Below are 9,562 nucleotides of genomic sequence, written 5' to 3'. Positions count from 1 at the left end.
CTGGGCCCAGAGGGGCTGCTGCTGATGCTGCTGCCTGGACTGGAAGCACTGGGCCCAGAGGGGCTGCTGCTGATGCTGCTGCCTGGACTGGAAGCACTGGGCCCAGAGGGGCTGCTGATGCTGCTGCCGGGACTGGAAGCACTGGGCCCAGAGGGGCTGCTGCTGATGCCTGGACTGGACTGGAAGCACTGGGCCCAGAGGGGCTGCTGCTGATGATGCTGCTGCTGCCTGGACTGGGAGCACTGGGCCCAGAGGGGCTTCTGCTGATGCTGCTGCCGGGACTGGAAGCACTGGGCCCAGAGTGGCTGCTGCTGATGCTGCTGCCGGGACTGGAAGCACTGGGCCCAGAGGGGCTGCTGATGATGCTGCTGCCTGGACTGGAAGCACTGGGCCCAGAGGGGCTGCTGCTGATGCTGCTGCCTGGACTGGGAGCACTGCTGCCCGGACTGGGAGCCCAGGGCCCAGAGGGGCTACTGCTGATGCTGCTGCCTGGACTGGAAGCACTGGGCCCAGAGGGGCTGCTGCTGATGCTGCTGCCTGGACTGGAAGCACTGGGCCCAGAGGGGCTGCTGCTGATGCTGCTGCCTGGACCTGGAGCCCAGGGCCCAGAGGGGCTACTGCTGATGCTGCTGCCTGAACTGGAAGCACTGGGCCCAGAGGGGGGCTGCTGATGCTGCTGCCTGAACTGGAAGCACTGGGCCCAGAGGGGCTGCTGCTGATGCTGCTGCCAGGACTGGAAGCACTGGGCCCAGAGGGGCTGCTGCTGATGCTGCTGCCTGGACTGGAAGCACTGGGCCCAGAGGGGCTGCTGCTGATGCTGCTATCGGGACTGGAAGCACTGGGCCCAGAGGGGCTACTGCTGATGCTGCTGCCTGGACTGGAAGCACTGGGACCAGAGGGGCTGCTGCTGATGCTGCTGCTGCCGGGACTGGAAGCACTGGGCCCAGAGGGGCTGCTGCTGATGCTGCTGCCTGGACTGGAAGCACTGGGCCCAGAGGGGCTGTTGTTGATGCTGCTGCTGGGACTGGAAGTACTGGGCCCAGAGTGGCTGCTGCTGATGCTGCTGCCGGGATTGGAAGCACTGGGCCCAGAGGGGCTACTGCTGATGCCGCTGCCGGGATTGGAAGCACTGGGCCCAGAGGGGCTGCTGCTGATGCTGCTGCCAGGACTGGAAGCACTGGGCCCAGAGGGGCTGCTGCTGATGCTGCTGCCTGGAATGGAATCACTGGGCCCAGAGGGGCTGCTGCTGATGCTGCTGCTGGGACTGGGAGCACTGGGCCCAGAGGGGCTGCTGCTTCCTGGACTGTAAGTACTGGGCCTAGAGGGGCTGCTGCTGATGCCGGGACTGGAAGCACTGGGCCCAGAGTGGCTGATGCTGCTGCCTGGACTGGGAGCACTGCTGCCTGGACTGGGAGCCCAGGGCCCAGAGGGGCTACTGCTGATGCTACTGCTTGGACTGGAAGCACTGGGCCCAGAGGGGCTGCTGCTGATGCTGCTGCTGGGACTGGGAGCACTGGGCCCAGAGGGGCTGCTCCTGCTGCCGGGACTGGAAGCACTGGGCCCAGAGGGGCTGCTGCTGATGCTGCTGCCTGGACTGGGAGCACTGCTGCCTGGACTGGGAGCCCAGGGCCCAGAGGGGCTACTGCTGATGCTACTGCTTGGACTGGAAGCACTGGGCCCAGAGGGGCTGCTGCTGATGCTGCTGCTGGGACTGGGAGCACTGGGCCCAGAGGGGCTGCTGCTGCCTGGACTGTAAGTACTGGGCCGAGAGGGGCTGCTGCTGATGCTGCTGCCTGGACTGGAAGCACTGGGCTCAGAGGGGCTGCTGCTGATGCTGCTGCCGGGACTGGAAGCACTGGGCCCAGAGTGGCTGCTGCTGATGCTGCTGCCTGGACTGGGAGCACTGCTGCCTGGACTGGAAGCACTGGGCCCAGAGGGGCTGCTGCTGATGCTGCTGCCTGGACTGGGAGCCCAGGGCCCAGAGGGGCTACTGCTGATGCTGCTGCCTGAACTGGAAGCACTGGGCCCAGAGGGGGGGCTGCTGATGCTGCTGCCTGAACTGGAAGCACTGGGCCCAGAGGGGCTGCTGCTGATGCTGCTGCCAGGACTGGAAGCACTGGGCCCAGAGGGGCTGCTGCTGATGCTGCTATCGGGACTGGAAGCACTGGGCCCAGAGGGGCTACTGCTGCTGCCTGGACTGGAAGCACTGGGCCCAGAGGGGCTGCTGCTGATGCTGCTGCTGTGACTGGGAGCACTGGGCCCAGGGGGGCTGCTGCTGATGCTGCTGCCGGGACTGGAAGCACTGGGCCCAGAGTGGCTGCTGCTGATGCTGCTGCCTGGAATGGAATCACTGGGCCCAGAGGGGCTGCTGCTGCTGCCGGGACTGGAAGCACTGGGCCCAGAGGGGCTGCTGCTGATGCTGCTGCCTGGACTGGGAGCACTGCTGCCTGGACTGGGAGCCCAGGGCCCAGAGGGGCTACTGCTGATGCTACTTCCTGGACTGGAAGCACTGGGCCCAGAGGGGCTGCTGCTGATGCTGCTGCCTGGACTGGAATCACTGGGCCCAGAGGGGCTGCTGCTGATGCTGCTGCCTGGACTGGGAGCCCAGGGCCCAGAGGGGCTACTGCTGATGCTGCTGCCTGAACTGGAAGCACTGGGCCCAGAGGGGGGGCTGCTGATGCTGCTGCCTGAACTGGAAGCACTGGGCCCAGAGGGGCTGCTGCTGATGCTGCTGCCAGGACTGGAAGCACTGGGCCCAGAGGGGCTGCTGCTGATGCTGCTGCCTGGACTGGAAGCACTGGGCCCAGAGGGGCTGCTGCTGATGCTGCTGCCGGGACTGGGAGCACTGGGCCCAGAGTGGCTGCTGCTGATGCTGCTGCCAGGACTGGAAGCACTGGGCCCAGAGGGGCTGCTGCTGATGCTGCTGCCTGGACTGGAAGCACTGGGCCCAGAGGGGCTGCTGCTGATGCTGCTATCGGGACTGGAAGCACTGGGCCCAGAGGGGCTACTGCTGATGCTGCTGCCTGGACTGGAAGCACTGGGCCCAGAGGGGCTGCTGCTGATGCTGCTGCCTGGACTGGAAGCACTGGGACCAGAGGTGCTGCTGTTGATGCTGCTGCCTGGACTGGAAGCACTGGGACCAGAGGGGCTGCTGTTGATGCTGCTGCTGGGACTGGAAGCACTGGGCCCAGAGTGGCTGCTGCTGATGCTGCTGCCGGGATTGGAAGCACTGGGCCCAGAGTGGCTGCTGCTGATGCTGCTGCCTGGACTGGAAGCACTGGGCCCAGCGGGGCTGCTGCTGATGCTGCTGCTGGGATTGGAAGCACAGGGCCCAGAGGGGCTGCTGCTGATGCTGCTGCCGGGATTGGAAGCACTGGGCCCAGAGGGGCTGCTGCTGATGCTGCTGCCGGGACTGGAAGCACTGGGCCCAGAGGGGCTGCTGCTGATGCTGCTGCCGGGACTGGGAGCACTGGGCCCAGAGGGGCTGCTGCTGCCTGGACTGTAAGTACTGGGCCGAGAGGGGCTGCTGCTGATGCTGCTGCCTGGACTGGAAGCACTGGGCCCAGAGTGGCTGCTGCTGATGCTGCTGCCTGGACTGGAAGCACTGGGCCCAGAGGGGCTGCTGCTGATGCTGCTGCTGGGACTGGGAGCACTGGGCCCAGAGGGGCTGCTGCTGCCTGGACTGTAGGTACTGGGCCCAGAGGGGCTGCTGCTGATGCTGCTGCCGGGACTGGAAGCACTGGGCCCAGAGGGGCTGCTGCTGATGCTGCTGCCTCTGAACTGGGAGCACTGCTGCCTGGACTGGAAGCACTGGGCCCAGAGGGGCTGCTGCTGATGCTGCTGCCTGGACTGAGAGCACTGCTGCCTGGACTGGAAGCACTGGGCCCAGAGTGGCTGCTGCTGATGTTGATGCCTGGACTGGGAGCCCAGGGCCCAGAGGGGCTGCTGCTGATGCTGCTGCCTGGACTGGGAGCACTGGGCCCAGAGGGGCTGCTACTTGCTTTAGCCGGCGCCCATTCACACATAGGCCTCTCAGCACAGAAGGTAGAAGCCTGCTGTCCTGGACACTTATTGACACAAAATCAACAGATAAAGTCAGCGCTAAAAACAAAAGGATTAAGGACCCTCTGCAAGTGAATACAGATCCTACACACAGGGGCTTACAATAGGGTCACAGAGAATATATCTGACACACGGTAGTCAGAAAGAAAGACTTTGGGGAGCTGTAAAAGCTTAGGTATTTGGTTCCAAACCATAGGTCACTCTTTTCTCCATCCCATCCCCCAAAGATTAACTATGTGCAGGCAATGCTTCAGTTCAGCAGATGCTTTGACCCCCTGAGCTATGTGAATGCAAATTGAACTTTTTTCCTGCCAGGTACACATACATCCCTGCAGCAGGCGCATTACCCATTTGAGTCGTCTGCTTGAATGCCGGCTAACATACTGAGCTGCCGTATAGCTTTGGTTTTGTATGGGTTTCTTATTTGGATTTACTTTACGTTTTGTAGGTTGAGAGACGTTCAATGGGAAGGTTTTGCTCTCTCCAGATGAGAGAAGCACTTTTTTAGTTTGGGCTGTTAGGGGTTGCTTGCAGAAACTATTGCATTGCAGTACAGATTGTCAGAAATGACACGAGGAGGGACACAAGGCTGGTAGCTGTCGCTTGTAGAAACTATTGCATTGCAGTACAGATGGGCAGAAATGACACATGAGGAGGGACACAAGGTTGGTAGCTGTCGCCTGCAGAAACTATTGCATTGCAGTACAGATGGGGAGAAATGACACATGAGGAGGCACACAAGTTGGTAGGTGTCCCTAGCAGAAACTATTGCACTGCAGTACAGATGGGGTGAAATGACACATGAGGAGGGACACAAGTTGGTAGGTGTCGCTTGCAGAAACTATTGCACTGCAGTACAGATGGGGAGAAATGACACATAAGGACGGACACAAGGCTGCTAGCTGCCGCTTGCAGAAACTATTGCATTGCAGTACAGATGGGGAGAAATGACATGAGGAGGTACACAAGGCTGGTAGCTGTCGCTTGCAGAAACTATTGCATTGCAGTACAGATGGGGAGAAATGACACATGAGGAGGGACACAAGTTGGTAGGTGTCGCTTGCAGAAACTATTGCACTGCAGTACAGATGGGGAGAAATGACACATGAGGACGGACACAAGGCTGCTAGCTGTCGCTTGCAGAAACTATTGCACTGCAGTACAGATGGGGAGAAATGACATGAGGAGGTACACAAGGCTGCTAGCTGCCGCTTGCAGAAACTATTGCACTGCAGTACAGATGGGGAGAAATGACACACGAGCAGGGACACAAGGCCGGTAGCTGTCGCTTGCAGAAACTATTGCACTGCAGTACAGATGGGGAGAAATGACACACGAGGAGGGACACAAGGCCGGTAGCTGTCGCTTGCAGAAACTTTTGCACTGCAGTACAGATGGGGAGAAATGACACACGAGGAGGGACACAAGGCCGGTAGCTGTCGCTTGCAGAAACTATTGCACTGCAGTACAGATGGGGAGAAATGACACACGAGGAGGGACACAAGGCCGGTAGCTGTCGCTTGCAGTAACTATTGCACTGCAGTACAGATTGGGAGAACTGACACACGAGCAGGGACACAAGGCAGGTAGCTGTCGATTGCAGAAACTATTGCACTGCAGTACAGATGGGGAGAAATGACACACGAGGAGGGACACAAGGCCGGTAGCTGTCGTTTGCAGAAACTATTGCACTGCAGTACAGATGGGGAGAAATGACACACGAGGAGGGACATAAGGCCGGTAGCTGTCGCTTGCAGTAACTATTGCACTGCAGTACAGATGGGGAGAACTGACACACGAGGAGGGACACAAGGCCGGTAGCTGTCGCTTGCAGAAACTATTGCACTGCAGTACAGATGGGGAGAAATGACACACGAGGAGGGACACAAGGCCGGTAGCTGTCGTTGCAGAAACTATTGCACTGCAGTACAGAAGGGGAGAAATGACACACAAAGAGGGACACAAGGCCGGTAGCTGTCGCTTGCAGAAACTATTGCACTGCAGTACAGATGTGAAGAAATGACACACGAGGAGGGACACAAGGCCGGTAGCTGTCGCTTGCAGAAACTATTGCACTGCAGTACAGATGTGAAGAAATGACACACGAGGAGGGACACAAGGCCGGTAGCTGTCGCTTGCAGAAACTATTGCACTGCAGTACAGAAGGGGAGAAATGACACACGAGGAGGGACACAAGGCCGGTAGCTGTCGCTTGCAGAAACTATTGATCTGCAGTACAGAGGGGTAGAAATGACACACTAGGAGGGACACAAGGCCGGTAGCTGTCGCTTGCAGAAACTATTGCACTGCAGTACAGATGGGGAGAAATGACACACGAGGAGGGACACAAGGCCGGTAGCTGTCGCTTGCAGAAACTTTTACACTGCAGTACAGATGGGTAGAAATGACACACGAGGAGGGACACAAGGCCGGTAGCTGTCGCTTGAAGAAACTATTGCACTGCAGTACAGATGGGGAGAAATGACACACGAGGAGGGACACAAGGCCGGTAGCTGTCGCTTGCAGAAAGTATTGCACTGCAGTACAGAGGGGGAGAAATGACACACGAGGAGGGACACAAGACCGGTAGCTGTCGCTTGCAGAAACTATTGCACTGCAGTACAGAGGGGGAGAAATGACACACGAGGGGGGACACAAGGCCGGTAGCTGTCGCTTGCAGAAAGTATTGCACTGCAGTACAGAGGAGGAGAAATGACACACGAGGAGGGACACAAGGCCGGTAGGTGTCGCTTGCAGAAACTATTGCACTGCAGTACAGAGGGGGAGAAATGACGCACGAGGAGGGACACAAGGCCGGTAGCTGTCGCTTGCAGAAAGTATTGCACTGCAGTACAGAGGGGGAGAAATGACACACGAGGAGGGACACAAGGCCGGTAGCTGTCGCTTGCAGAAAGTATTGCACTGCAGTACAGAGGGGAGAAATGACACACGAGGAGGGACACAAGGCCGGTAGCTGTCGCTTGCAGAAAGTATTGCACTGCAGTACAGAGGGGGAGAAATGACACACGAGGAGGGACACAAGGCCGGTAGCTGTCGCTTGCAGAAAGTATTGCACTGCAGTACAGAGGGGGAGAAATGACACACGAGGAGGGACACAAGGCCGGTAGCTGTCGCTTGCAGAAAGTATTGCACTGCAGTACAGAGGGGGAGAAATGACACACGAGGAGGGACACAAGGCCGGTAGCTGTCGCTTCCAGAAAGTATTGCACTGCAGTACAGAGGAGGAGAAATGACACACGAGGAGGGACACAAGGCCGGTAGCTGTCGCTTGCAGAAAGTATTGCACTGCAGTACAGATGGGGAGAAATGACACACGAGGAGGGACACAAGGCCGGTAGCTGTCGCTTGCAGAAACTATTGCACTGCAGTACAGAAGGGGAGAAATGACACACGAGGAGGGACACAAGGCCGGTAGCTGTCGCTTGCAGAAACTATTGCACTGCAGTACAGATGGGGAGAAATGACACACGAGGAGGGACACAAGGCCGGTAGCTGTCGCTTGCAGAAACTATTGCACTGCAGTACAGATGGGGAGAAATGACACACGAGGAGGGACACAAGGCCGGTAGCTGTCGCTTGCAGAAACTATTGCACTGCAGTACAGATGGGGAGAAATGACACACGAGGAGGGACACAAGGCCGGTAGCTGTCGCTTGCAGAAACTATTGCACTGCAGTACAGATGGGGAGAAATGACACACGAGGAGGGACACAAGGCCGGTAGCTGTCGCTTGCAGAAACTATTGCACTGCAGTACAGATGGGGAGAAATGACACACGAGGAGGGACACAAGGCCGGTAGCTGTCGCTTGCAGAAACTATTGCACTGCAGTACAGATGGGGAGAAATGACACACGAGGAGGGACACAAGGCCGGTAGCTGTCGCTTGCAGAAACTATTGCACTGCAGTACAGATGGGGAGAAATGACACACGAGGAGGGACACAAGGCCGGTAGCTGTCGCTTGCAGAAAGTATTGCACTGCAGTACAGATGGGGAGAAATGACACACGAGGAGGGACACAAGGCCGGTAGCTGTCGCTTGCAGAAACTATTGCACTGCAGTACAGATGGGGAGAAATGACACACGAGGAGGGACACAAGGCCGGTAGCTGTCGCTTGCAGAAACTATTGCACTGCAGTACAGATGGGGAGAAATGACACACGAGGAGGGACACAAGGCCGGTAGCTGTCGCTTGCAGAAACTATTGCACTGCAGTACAGATGGGGGGAAATGACACACGAGGAGGGACACAAGACCGGATCTGTCGCTTCCAGAAACTATTGCACTGCAGTACAGATGGGGAGAAATGACACCCGAGGAGGGTCTCAAGGTCGGTAGCTGTCGCTTTCAGAAACCATTGCACTGCAGTACAGATGGGGAGAAATGACACACGAGGAGGGACACAAGGCCGGTAGCTGTCGCTTGCAGAAACCATTGCACTGCAGTACAGAAGGGGAGAAATGACACCCGAGGAGGGACACAAGGCCGGTAGCTGTCGTTGCAGAAACCATTGCACTGCAGTACAGAAGGGGAGAAATGACACACGAGGAGGGACACAAGGCCTGTAGCTGTCGCTTGCAGAAACCATTGCACTGCAGTACAGATGGGGAGAAATGACACACGAGGAGGGACAAAAGGCCGGTAGCTGTCGCTTGCAGTAACTATTGCACTGCAGTACAGATGGGGAGAAATGACACACGAGGAGGGACACAAGGCCGGTAGCTGTCGCTTGCAGAAAGTATTGCACTGCAGTACAGAGGGGGAGAAATGACACAGGAGGAGGGACACAAGGCCGGTAGCTGTCGCTTGCAGAAAGTATTGCACTGCAGTACAGAGCGGGAGAAATGACACACGAGGAGGGACACAAGGCCGGTAGCTGTCGCTTGCAGAAAGTATTGCACTGCAGTACAGAGCGGGAGAAATGACACACGAGGAGGGACACAAGGCCGGTAGCTGTCGCTTCCAGAAAGTATTGCACTGCAGTACAGAGGAGGAGAAATGACACACGAGGAGGGACACAAGGCCGGTAGCTGTCGCTTGCAGAAAGTATTGCACTGCAGTACAGATGGGGAGAAATGACACACGAGGAGGGACACAAGGCCGGTAGCTGTCGCTTGCAGAAACTATTGCACTGCAGTACAGAAGAGGAGAAATGACACACGAGGAGGGACACAAGGCCGGTAGCTGTCGCTTGCAGAAACTATTGCACTGCAGTACAGATGGGGAGAAATGACACACGAGGAGGGACACAAGGCCGGTAGCTGTCGCTTGCAGAAACTATTGCACTGCAGTACAGATGGGGAGAAATGACACACGAGGAGGGACACAAGGCCGGTAGCTGTCGCTTGCAGAAACTATTGCACTGCAGTACAGATGGGGAGAAATGACACACGAGGAGGGACACAAGGCCGGTAGCTGTCGCTTGCAGAAACTATTGCACTGCAGTACAGATGGGGAGAAATGACACACGAGGAGGGAC

Source organism: Ambystoma mexicanum, chromosome 4p, assembly GCF_040938575.1.
Source record: "Ambystoma mexicanum isolate Mex_15411 chromosome 4p, UKY_AmexF1_1, whole genome shotgun sequence".
NCBI classification, from domain to species: Eukaryota; Metazoa; Chordata; class Amphibia; order Caudata; family Ambystomatidae; genus Ambystoma; species Ambystoma mexicanum.
This window is presented reverse-complemented; position numbering follows the sequence as displayed.